The sequence below is a fragment of the Pleurodeles waltl genome, chromosome 4_2, assembly GCF_031143425.1.
Source record: "Pleurodeles waltl isolate 20211129_DDA chromosome 4_2, aPleWal1.hap1.20221129, whole genome shotgun sequence".
Lineage (NCBI taxonomy): Eukaryota > Metazoa > Chordata > Amphibia > Caudata > Salamandridae > Pleurodeles > Pleurodeles waltl.
In genome coordinates this window covers 1,017,894,749-1,017,906,051 of record NC_090443.1, presented here as the reverse complement: position 1 = coordinate 1,017,906,051, position 11,303 = coordinate 1,017,894,749, and the positions used below count along the sequence as shown (strand labels likewise).

General features: G+C 50.4%; 3 non-coding genes across 3 annotated transcripts; 1 reads left to right on the top strand and 2 right to left on the bottom strand.

Annotated features, from left to right (window-relative positions):
* Nucleotides 1-597: 597 nt before the first annotated feature.
* TRNAR-UCG (transfer RNA arginine (anticodon UCG)) lies at nt 598-670 on the bottom strand. Its single transcript has one exon. It is a non-coding gene; the product is annotated as a tRNA-Arg (tRNA).
* A 6,746-nt stretch (nt 671-7,416) lies between these two features.
* On the bottom strand, nt 7,417-7,489 carry TRNAR-UCG (transfer RNA arginine (anticodon UCG)). Its single transcript has one exon. It is a non-coding gene; the product is annotated as a tRNA-Arg (tRNA).
* Nucleotides 7,490-7,903: 414 nt separating this feature from the next.
* On the top strand, nt 7,904-7,975 carry TRNAS-GGA (transfer RNA serine (anticodon GGA)). Its single transcript has one exon. It is a non-coding gene; the product is annotated as a tRNA-Ser (tRNA).
* Nucleotides 7,976-11,303: the final 3,328 nt, after the last annotated feature.

Here is an 11,303-nt window from a genome sequence, read left to right as displayed (position 1 = left end):
TAGTGAGGGGCACAGTGCAGTGGTTTAGTGAGGAACACCGTGCAGTGCTTCAGTGAGATACAGTGTGCAGTGCTTTAGTGGGGGATGCTGTGCAGTGTTTCAGTGTGGGTCGTCCTGCGGTGCTTTAGTGAGGACACTGTGCAGTGCTTTAGTGATTGATGCTGTCCACTGCTTTAGTGAGGGACACCCTGCAGTGCTTTAGTGAGGGACACCCTGCAGTGCTTTAGTGAGGGACACTGCGGTGCTTTAGTGAGGGACACCGTGCAGTGGTTTAATGAGAGGTGCAGTGCAGTGCTTTAGTGAGGACACGGTGTAGTGCTTTAGTGAGATACAGTGTGCACTGCTTTAGTGCTTTAGTGAGGGACATCGAGCAGTGCTTTAGTGAGGGGCGCGGGTCAGGGCTTTAGAACAGAAGGTTACACTTTAGGATTTTAACCGCGAGTTTATGAATTGAAACATTGCGTAACATTTCTACAAGAGGTTTTATGTGTCAGAGTCACCACCTCCTCCGTAGAAAGTTGCACTCTTTTAAGAACAGAAACATTCAAATGCGGGCATGATTGTAAAAGCATAAAATGTATTTTCTGAAAAAATATCCGACCACGAAGGGACTCGAACCCTCAATCTTCTGATTCGAAGTCAGACGCCTTATCCATTAGGCCACGCGGTCGCTTAGGTACTGCCCTATATATGTACTATTCATCCGTCTCCGAGCACCCCTGGCCGCTGCTGACATCCACTCATGTGCTTTACAGAAAGAAAGCGCGCCCTCTGCTCACAAGCACTTGTCTCCAGGCGCTATATGTCCTCACTGCTGCTCGATACCATCGCCCCCTTTCCCCCGCTTCCTGGAGGACTGAGAGGTGATGAGTTGTAAACGCGTTAAGGTTTGTGTCCTATCCGGATCCTCGTCGCGTGTGAACAAGATCACAAGTGCGGGTTGAAGCCTCCGCCACCTCTGTTTGCCCGCTTTGTCTCTATTCTTTCATCCTGAGCCTGTATTATTCTCATCCTTTTCTCTGTCAGTCTTTATTCCTCTTTCCAGTCTCGGTGGTTTATTTTCTCTTTGCCTCTGTTTGTATTCCTCTCTCCCTAACTCTCTGTGGAGTCTGTGTTGGGCTGTTTCCTTCCCACTAATGCATGTTACTGTGGGTCTCTGTGTTACCACTGCCCAGAGCGGTAATCACCAGCCTCACCCCACAAACCGGGATTCATGCAAGAGTGGAGTAATTTATTTCTTGTTCTTCTCTTTTTCTAGAGACTCGTTGTGCTCTCAACACTGGAACAAACAATGACTGACCATGTGGTCACCGTCCACTCTCAAATGTACTAAACCCAGGGAGTGACCAGCTGTCTCCATGTGTTCTAGTGGTTAAGATTCCTGCTTTTCATCCTGGCGGTCCTGGTTCAGTTCCCACAACCTCTCTGTTCTCAAACCCAAAGGGTTACAGAGATCCCACTTCATTTTATTTCCACTCCGTTCACCGCGTGTGTGCTTATTACCTTCAGCATATTACCCAGAAACCACCGCGCGTAAACAAACCCAACTGCCCCCCCTGCACTTGTAAGTTATAAAGTGACGGACACTTGTCCTCTGACCACATATTGATACCAGGGGGTCCCTGAGGTTTGTCTTTTATGGTCCAATCACCATCCAAGCACTGTGTAGCTCCGCCCACAACAATGGTGAAACGTCACCTTTAGTTGGTTTGTGGTATTTACACTCAGGGCAGTGTTTTGTGTCCTGTCTGAAACAACATCCCTCTTGTTGGATCTGACACTGATTTCTGTGGCAAGTGCAGTGAATCCCTCATTTTGCAGACAGAGCACAGAGCACAGAATTGTATCATTCCAGGGCCCTGCTTGGTGCGTTGTCAGATACACACCAGAGCCAGGTCCTGAGTTTCTCCTGTTTTTGGAGACAATTGAGGGCCAGAAAGTGAAGAGACTGAGGACTGAGGGCAGAGATGGCCCTTCAGGGACTGATGCAGCGTCACTCACTGGTAATTAGCGCTCATTAAGATTTCTGAAACACAATAATAAGAGCCGAGGTGGGGCATTAACTTGAGCAGCAGTTGGAGGAGGGTGGAAAGAAAAGCAGTGGGTTGGGTCCTCTGTCCGGGGTCATATATAGTTATCTGTTCAGTGCAGAGCCTGCATCTCCTCAGTGCAGTGCCTGGAGCCCCTCAGAGCAGCGTCTGGAACCCCTCAGTGCAGCACCTGCAGCCCCTCAGTGCAGCGCCTGCAGCCCCTCAGTACAGTTCCTGCAGCCCTCAGAGCAGCGTCTGCATCTCCTCAGTGCAGCACCTGCAGCCCCTCAGTGCAGCACCTGCAGCCCCTCTGTGCAGCGCCTGGAACACCTCAGTGCAGTTCCTGCAGCCCCTCTGTGCAGCACCTGCAGCCCCTCAGAGCAGCACCTGTAGCCCCTCAGTGCAGCGCCTGCAGCCCCTCAGTGCAGCGGCTGCAGCCCTTCAGTGCAGCTCCTGCAGCCCCTCAGTACAGCGCATGGAGCCCCTCCGTACAACACCCTGCAGCCCCTCAGAGAGGGAGCTTACAGCCTCTCAGTGCAGTGCATTCAGCCCCCCAGTGCAGCACCTGAAGCCCCTCAGTGCAGCAACTGCAGCCCCTCAGTACAGCACCTGCAGCCCCTCAGTGCATCACCTGCACCCCTCAATGCAGTGCCTGCAACCCCTGGGTGCAGCGGCTGCAGCCCCTCAGTGCAGAGCCTGCAGCCCCTCAGTGCAGAGCCTGCAGCCCCTCAGTGCAGCGCTTACAGCCCCTCAGTGAAGCACCTGCGGCCTCTCAGTGCAGCGCCTGCACCCCTCAGTGCAGCGCCCTGTAGCCCCTCCATGCAGTGCCTGCACCCCTCAGTGCAGTACCTGCAACCCCTTGGTGCAGCGGCTGCAGCCCCTCAGTGCAGCGCCCTTTAGCACCTCAGTGCGGCACCTGCAGCCTCTCAGTGCAGCGCCTGCAGCCCTCAGTGCAGCGCCATCACCCCTGAGTGCAGCACATGCAGCCTCAGTGCAGCACCTGCAGCCACTCAGTGCAGCGCCTGCAGCCCCTCAGAGCAGCAGCTGCAGCCCCTCAGTGCAGCGGCTGCAGCATCTCAGTGCAGCGTCTGCAGCCCCTCAGTACAGCGTCTGCACCCCTCACTGCAGCAGCTGCAGACACTCAGTGCAGTGCCTGCAGCCTCACAGTGCAGCGTCTGCAGCCCCTCAGTACAGCGTCTGCACCCCTCACTGCAGCAGCTGCAGACACTCAGTGTAGCGTCTGCAGCCCCTCAGTACAGCGCCTGCAGCCCTCAATGCACCGTCTGCAGCCCCTCAGTGCAGTGCCTGCAGCATCTCAGTGCAGCGTCTGCAGCCCCTCAGTACAGCGTCTGCACCCCTCACTGCAGCAGCTGCAGACACTCAGTGCAGTGCCTGCAGCCTCACAGTGCAGTGCCTGCACCCGTCAGTGCAGCACCTGCTGGGAACAGGTGCAGCACGAGCTGCAGGTGATGCCTGTGGGGGCCTCCAGGTGTCCTCTGTGCAGAGCTGCAGTGTCTTCCCTACAGCGCTGCAGTGACAGTCACTGCATGTAGTGCTTTAGTGAGGGACACATTGCTTTGCTTCAGTGAGGGACACAGTGCAGTGCTTGACACTGTGCAGTGCTTTAGTGAGGGAAGCTGAACAGAGTTTTAGTGAGGGGGGGGGGCACATTGCAGGATGTTGGAGCCTCTTTTTGTATTTCTCTCTCCCTAACTCTCTGTTGTATCTTTTTTGGGCTGTTTCCTTCCCACTCATGCATGTTACTGATGCTTCTGTGTGTTTAACCACTGCACAGACATGGCTAAACCCCATTTTTTGCCTGGTATGTAATGTAGCCAAAAAGTTGTTAGTGCCCAGAGCCCCTGCTAACCAGGTTCCCTGGGTCAGATCTCTTTCCCTGAGCTGTTGTGAGGCATTGGCACAACTGGCAACACCTTTAGCTGCCACTATAAGTCCCTAATAAATGCTACTTAGGTACCCAGGGCATGTGGTGCTAAGGGTAGGCCCCTGAGGGCAGCAGCAGTCGTTGAGCCACCCTCTAGGGCCAGGCATCCAGATCTACCCATCTCTATCATTGTAGGCTGAGTGCTTTGACGCAAACCTAAAACAAAAACTCGACATGGCACACTGCCTGTGTGCCCTGTCCAATATACACTGCATACGCTATAGGTAAGACACCCCTTTGGCAGGCCTTCCAGCCCTAAGGCAGGGTGCACTATGATGTATGTGAGGGCATAGCTGCATGAGTGATATGCCCCCACTGTGTCCTTTCCAAACCTGGGACACAGTGAGTGAACAGAGCAGCCATTTTAAATGCACGAGCTGGACACTGGTCAATATGAGTTTCACAGCTACATGATGGTCACTCTGGACCCTGGATTGTTTGGTCTCAAACAACTCAGAATGATAACTCCAAACTGGTACCAGTATTGGATTGATTAACCACATGTACCCAGGAGTGACCTTAGAGGTGCTCCCTGTAAAAGCTAACTACCCTGGCATGGTTGCTAGCCGGTCTTATCAAGCCTGCCACCTCCAGACTCAAATCTGCATCCCTGGGGTGAGAGATCCTTCTCTCTGGGATTCAGAACAGAGTCCTTCCTGGGTGGAGATGCTAAAACCCTCTCCCTCAGGAATGTACACTGCTGGCGAGCTTTAAAGGACTTACCACCTTTGAAACTTGACCTCCAGGCCTGCTGCAAGCAGAAGATGGCTGCCCCTTTTGCAAACTCCAACTTTTGGCAGCAGCAATGGTGGAAAATCAAACAAAGGACAGGAGGAGTGGCCCTACCTAGCATCCAATCACCCCTAAGGTGTTGCATGGGAGGTGGACTCTCTATTTCATTTTCCTCCATCTTGGATGGAAGGAAAATAGCCAATCAGGTGTATGGAAGTGACCTCTGCCCACAGGAAGTGGTCACTTAGTGGGTGTAGCCACCCAAAGGTAGGTGACCCACTGGTCACTACCGGGTTCTCCCTAACACGCCCACTAAATACAGTATTTAGTGAGCATCCTTAGACCAAAAAATCATATTCTAAGGACTCAAGAAGACCAGCAACAAAGTAGACTCAAGGCATGAGAACTGAAGACCTGCTGCACAAAGAAAAGGCACAAAACCCTGCCTGCTGCACCCAGGACTCGACAATTGCTGCTGACTGGTTGCGTGGACACAGAACGGACTCTAAAAACACCCAGAGGACCTCCACTCTTCAAAACTCACCAAAGATCTCCTTCCAGTCTGAAGGCATCACTCTGCAACCTCAAGAAACCACCAAGCCAGTGAGGTCCACTTCACTGACTAGCTGCTGACCGTGGAACCAGATACCAAAGCCAGACCAAACTTCATACCATGAACCTGGGACTGCCAGAAGGGAGCTATGAGAACTAGAGTTGCCTTTTGATGCCTTACCTGTGCAAGTAGCCTGTTGATCATGAGAAAGGGGGGCAAGTCGTAATTTAGGGAAACAGACCAGTCCTGAGAGAAAGCATCTGAGGCTGGTGCCAATGGATCCGGGTGCCAACTGTAAAATTGAGGGAGCTGGGAGTTGAGACGGAAGACAAAAAGATCTATTTACAGTGACAGGACCATTTGTCCTGGATGGAATGAAAGATTACGGGATGGAGTTTCCAGTCCCTTGAATCCCGGAAATGCAGAGAGTGGCAATCCGCTACGGCATTGAGGTTGCCCGGAAGATACTCTGCACGAACCAAAAGTTGGTTTGAAAGGCAATATTCTCAGAAGGCTTTGGCCAGTTTCACAAGAGGTTTGGATTTCGCACCCCTAAATGGTTTATATATATTACTGCCGAAATGTTGTCCATTCTGAGAAGGATAGCGCAGCAAACTCTGTTCTTTGGAAGGCTTCTGATTGCAAAGGAGCCTGCAATCATCTCTAAACAATGTATATGCAATTTGGACTCCTCTAAAGACCATGTACCTCCAGTCAATATTGGACCACAGCAGACTCTCCAACCCGAGAGGCTTGCATCTGATTCTAACACAAGATCTGGGGCTGATGCAAAAATTGTTCTGCCGTTCCCGGCATCTAAATGGAGGAGCCACCATTGAAGTTCCACGTGGTAATCCTGATCTAACCAAACGGAGTCTGAGTATGCGAGGCCCTTTCTTAAATGCCACATTTTTAACCTCTGGAGAGCCCAATAATGGAAAGGACCTGGGAAGATGGCTTGGAAAGAAGAAGACTACAGCCCCCCAGTGCAGCACTTGCAGCCCTTCAGTGCAGCGCCTGAAGCCCCTCAATGCAGCACCTTGTAGCCCTTAGTGCAGTGTTGTGCCTGGAACCCCTCATTGCAGTGCCTGTAGCCTCTCAGTGCAGCGACTACAGCCCCTCAGTGCAGCGCCTGGAGCTCCTCAGTACAGCGGCTGCAGCCCACTCAATACAGCGCCTGCAGCCCCTCAGTGCAGTGCCTGGAACCTCTCAGTGCAGCAGTTCCAACCCCTCATTGCAGCGCCTGCAGCCCATCAGTGCAGCGCCTGCAGCCCCTCTCTGCAGCGCCTGCTGGGAACAGGAGCAGCACGTGCTGCAGGTGATGCCTGTGGGGGCCTCCAGTTGTCCTTTGTGGAGCGCCGCTCTGTCTTCCCTACAGCACTGCAGTGAGAGCCACTGCATGCAGTGCTTTAGTGATGTGCAGAGTGCAGTGCTTTAGTGAGGGGCATAGTGCAGTGATTTAGTGAGGGATACAGTGCAGTGCTTTAGTGAGGGGCACAGTGCAGTGCTATAGTGAGACACCTGTGCAGTACTTTAATGAGGGACATTGTGCAGGGCTTTAGTGAGAGACGTGTGTAGCGCTTTAGTGAGGGACTGTGCAGTGCTTTAGTGAGGTACATTGTGCAGTGCTTTAGTGAGGGACTGTGCAGTGCTTTAGTGAGGGACATTGTGCAGTGCTTTAGTGAGGGACCGTGTGCAGCCCTTTATTAGGGATACAGTGTAGTGCTTTAGTGTTGGACGCTGTGCAGTGCTATAGTGAGGACACAGTGCAGTGCTTTAGTGAGAGATGTCGTGCAGTGCTTTAGTGTTGGACGCTGTGCAGTGCTATAGCAAGGACACAGTGCTGTGCTTTAGTGCAGGACACAGTGCAGTGCTTTAGTGAGAGATGTCGTGCAGTGCTTTAGTGACGACACGATGCAGCGCTTTATTGAGCTGCACTGTGCAGTGATTTAAAAACAAACTCACACTGTAGAATGTTGCAGCAAGTTTGTGCATTGAAAAGTGTGGCAGGATTTCTAAGGGACGTTTTGTGCTCATTTCTTAGAATCACCAAGTCCCCAGGAGCATATTGACTACTATAAGAACAAAGAGGTTGAAATGTGCGCCATGACTGTCGGTTTCATAAATCTTTATTCTCTGGAGCTGCTAAAGGACACCGACCACGAAGGGACTCGAACCCTCAATCTTCTGATCCGAAGTCAGACGTCTTATCCATTAGGCCACGCGGTCACCACATGGGTGATGCTGATGTGCTGTGCACCCCGGCCCTACTGAGACATGCCCTCGAAGGACGGGGCACAGCTTGCATTAAAGGCAGTGAATTGTGCTCGTTTTTGCAGTAACTCTGAGAGCAGCTCTTCGGCTCAGCCTAGGTAAGGCAATGTAACAAGCGCCTCGACAGTCTGACGAGGCACTTCATCTGGGTACAGACTCCCTTATTAAAGATCTGTTTTTTTATTTTAAAACACATTAGTGTCTGTTTTGACGTCTAACTTCATGTGAATATGCATCACCGAGAGGTTCTAGTCACATTACTGCTCCAATATAGATTTGTATCTAATTTTATGAAGGGGGACGAGGGACCTTTCTGGATGTGGTAGTGGGAATAGTATGATCCACACGTTATCAATAGTTTCTCAATCAGCCGAAATAGCTCAGTTGGGAGAGGTTAGACTGGAGATCTAAAGGTCCCTGGTTCGATCCCGGGTTTCGGCAAAGGTTTTGTGTTTTTTTCTTTCTTTCTAGTTCATCTAGTACTGGGCAGAAAATACAATAGACAAAAAAGGCGCAAAGGCACAAAGGCGGAAGTGACTGACCCCGACCCCCTAAAAAGAATTAAGCCACAGAAAGGAGGGTGCGCTGAGCCCACTTTCTGAGTAAGGCTTTCTCGTCCCCAGGATTTAAAGGCTTGGATGTCAAATGGACATAGTAAATTAAGCGCTGGCAAAGCCAATAGGCTTGGCTTGTCAAACACCGTGTAATTTTTCTGTTTTGCCGCATAATCTTTGCTGCCTTTATTGAGTGACGGCTGCCGTGTGATTTGTCTCTTCAATACACGCCGGTGCCACAGTCCGCCCCTCCCCTCTCCCCCCAGCGCACAGGCACATTCCTCCAACTTCAATGTGTGTTTAAATCTAATATTCAGAGACAGTGAGGTGTGTTTTCAATATTGTAACACAGCAGCTGCTCACTACTGTTGCTGCAAATCATCTCTGGGACACCCTCCCGTTTCTGTATGAGAGGTCTGTTTTGTCTCAGATACACTTTTTTATGGCTGTTTCAGGAAGTATAAACACATTTCTGTGCAAAATGTTTGTAATTGACTCTCACACATCACCCACATTAAAACTAAATTAAAGGGAAACAGTATTTAAAGCAATGTGATTAAGAATTCTTCAAGGTCATCGGGGCAAGCCTCTCTGCACAAGAGCTGCCTGTATCGGGGCCCCTGGAAGGCTGGGGCCCTGGACCAGGGCCCACTTTGCCCGCCCTGTCTCTGCCTTGGCCAGGAGTTCCCTCACTGCCACTCTCCAGCAGCGCCCCTCATCTCTCCTTATCCCTCTCCCACATACATTTCATTTTTGTAAAGCGCTCTCATACTTCACTCACACTCAGTCCTGTGATCTGCATGTGCACGTTCTTTGCAACAGGCACATTAACCCGCTGCGCTACTCTATGATGAGTCAAAACTGCCACAAGACAAAATTCTAATTTCTCACCAACATGAACATTAATCATCAAAGTTGTCTTGGCGTTTTTATTGTTGCCTGAAAATTGCCCATGGTCGAGGAAGTTCTCATACTTTTAATCACAGCGCCCCTGCCTTTCACCAGAATCAGCACCAGGTGGAGCTGCACCGGTCGCACAGCCCTAAGCCGGCCCTGCTTCCGTACCGCATCCTCCAGGGGCCCTGGAGTCAGTCCAGCCTTGATTGAAGGAGCCGCCCACATACATGATGCGCACAAGTAACCTCTCCAGTGACCCCTCTTGGCACATGGGATACAGCACACGGAGAGAAGCTCTGGGCAGCTCGAGGTGAAGCACCTTCCGCCGAGTTTACTTTTTATTACCTCGGTTTTGTTCATCTTCAGTGCTGAGAAAAAAAAAACATGAAATTTGGTGTCCCACACAAGCTCGGTGCAGTTACAAGGACAGGCACTTCAGTTGCAGACAATCCCACAGAAATCTGAACATGGGCAAACCTACTAACAACATGCAGTGAGCAGAACTCTTAAACTTCCCAGATCCAGGCATGGAGTTAAGACAGTCAATGCTTTCTCTTTGCATTCTGGGACTTGTTGTCCTGAATGCATAATTGGATACACATGACTGCAACTCCCAGATCTCAAAGTGCAAAGCCTGGACTGCCTTATCTACTCATGCCTGCTCCTGGGAAATGTGAGATATAACCTCTGGGATTCACAGCGCCTTCTTGAGCTCTTTCACAACAGTTCAAAGTGCTTAATGCAGAATATGCAGGTATATTCACTCTCCTCTGCTATCTTCATACACATGTGTTTTGTATTCACCACTTTACAAAATAGCCCCTGTATGAAATAGGGTTATTGGTTGTGAAGGATGTGATTTGAGGGATGTGGGTCCTTCACAAGTAATAGGTCCACAATTGTCTCCTTACTGGGGCCCAAGTACACACTGTAGGACTTGATTCTTGTGGGTGGTGACGTAGAGCAGTCCAAGTCCAGCTCAGGAGGGGGCCGGGGGGGCACTAGCAATCCCAATGCCATGGCACATATGGCATGGCATACATTCATACACTCATGCTATTAAATAATACATATTAATTTACACATATATATATCACTTACATGTAAGTACCTTTGGTGACACATTTATATCACATTTCACCCCTAGTGGGTCTTGGATCCCATCATCACAATCTCCCCCATCAGTACCAGACCCAACACCACAATATAAGGGTGTGTCATTTTACATGAGTCAGGCCTACTGGATTTGTCCACATGAATATGTAGAAGGCATGCCACGTGGGTCATCTTATTCATAATAATAATACTAATCACATGTTAGAATTCACCATTTAAACCAATGGAAACCATAACCATACACCAGTGCAACCATAATAAATGTAAGCAGTGCATTTTGCATCAATAAAATTGTTAATACAGCATTTATATTCAAAATAGCTACCAACAAACCCAGAATCTTTCGTTTACACTCTTTATGTTGCTAAATACAGCAATAGAACCCACCGAAAAGGATTGTTGCATTTCCCAAGCTGAGGAGTTTACTGCAGCAGTTCAGAGTGCTTTGAATGTAATGAAGCCCTCTCCTGGGTTTCATGAATTCCTTCACAGAGGAGACTTTGGGTTAGTTGCTAAATGAGTACATGGGGGGCTGCTGTGCTTCCCACAATCCTCGTCTACACTTAAAGCTTGCATTAGTGGTGCCCATGCCCCTTCTTGGGGCAGCACGAGAAAGGAAATATGCTGGATGAAGCCCTTGCATGGCATTATGGGATGCATCCCTCAGGAGTTTGTGAATAAACAATGAGCTGGTCCATTTGACTCCTGTGGTCTTGTGCTGTGGATTTTGTTGGTTTCCTTTCCTTTTGTTATTTTGGTAATCCTGGGTACCTATGCCCACTGGAAACCCAGAATTAGTTAGGGAGGATGGAGGTGGAGTGGGGGGCCCACTCCCATCTGTCTCACAGGCTCCTCTCTCGTGCGCACACCTTGGGTGCTGTGTGCAGGAGCCGGCCTCTCTGTTGCTGCTCCCATCGAGGGAGCAGCTTGTCTCCATCTTTTGCAGGTGGGAACGGCACTGTCTGGCGGGACCTCCCCCGTTCCACCCAGTCACTGGCACCAGGGGTCAGAGGCAGTGCCTACCCTGAGCCTCTTTTAATCTTTGTTCTGGTTCCTGGCGAAGAGATCCCAGGATCCTCAGTAAGGGGTCCAGCACCACTGGACCTGAGAAGGTCCATCCAGTTCTGGGTATCAGCTGGAGATCAATTGAGTCCTAGGAGACAAAGTCCTTAGTCAATGTTGCAGGTCATCCAGGAGGAGAG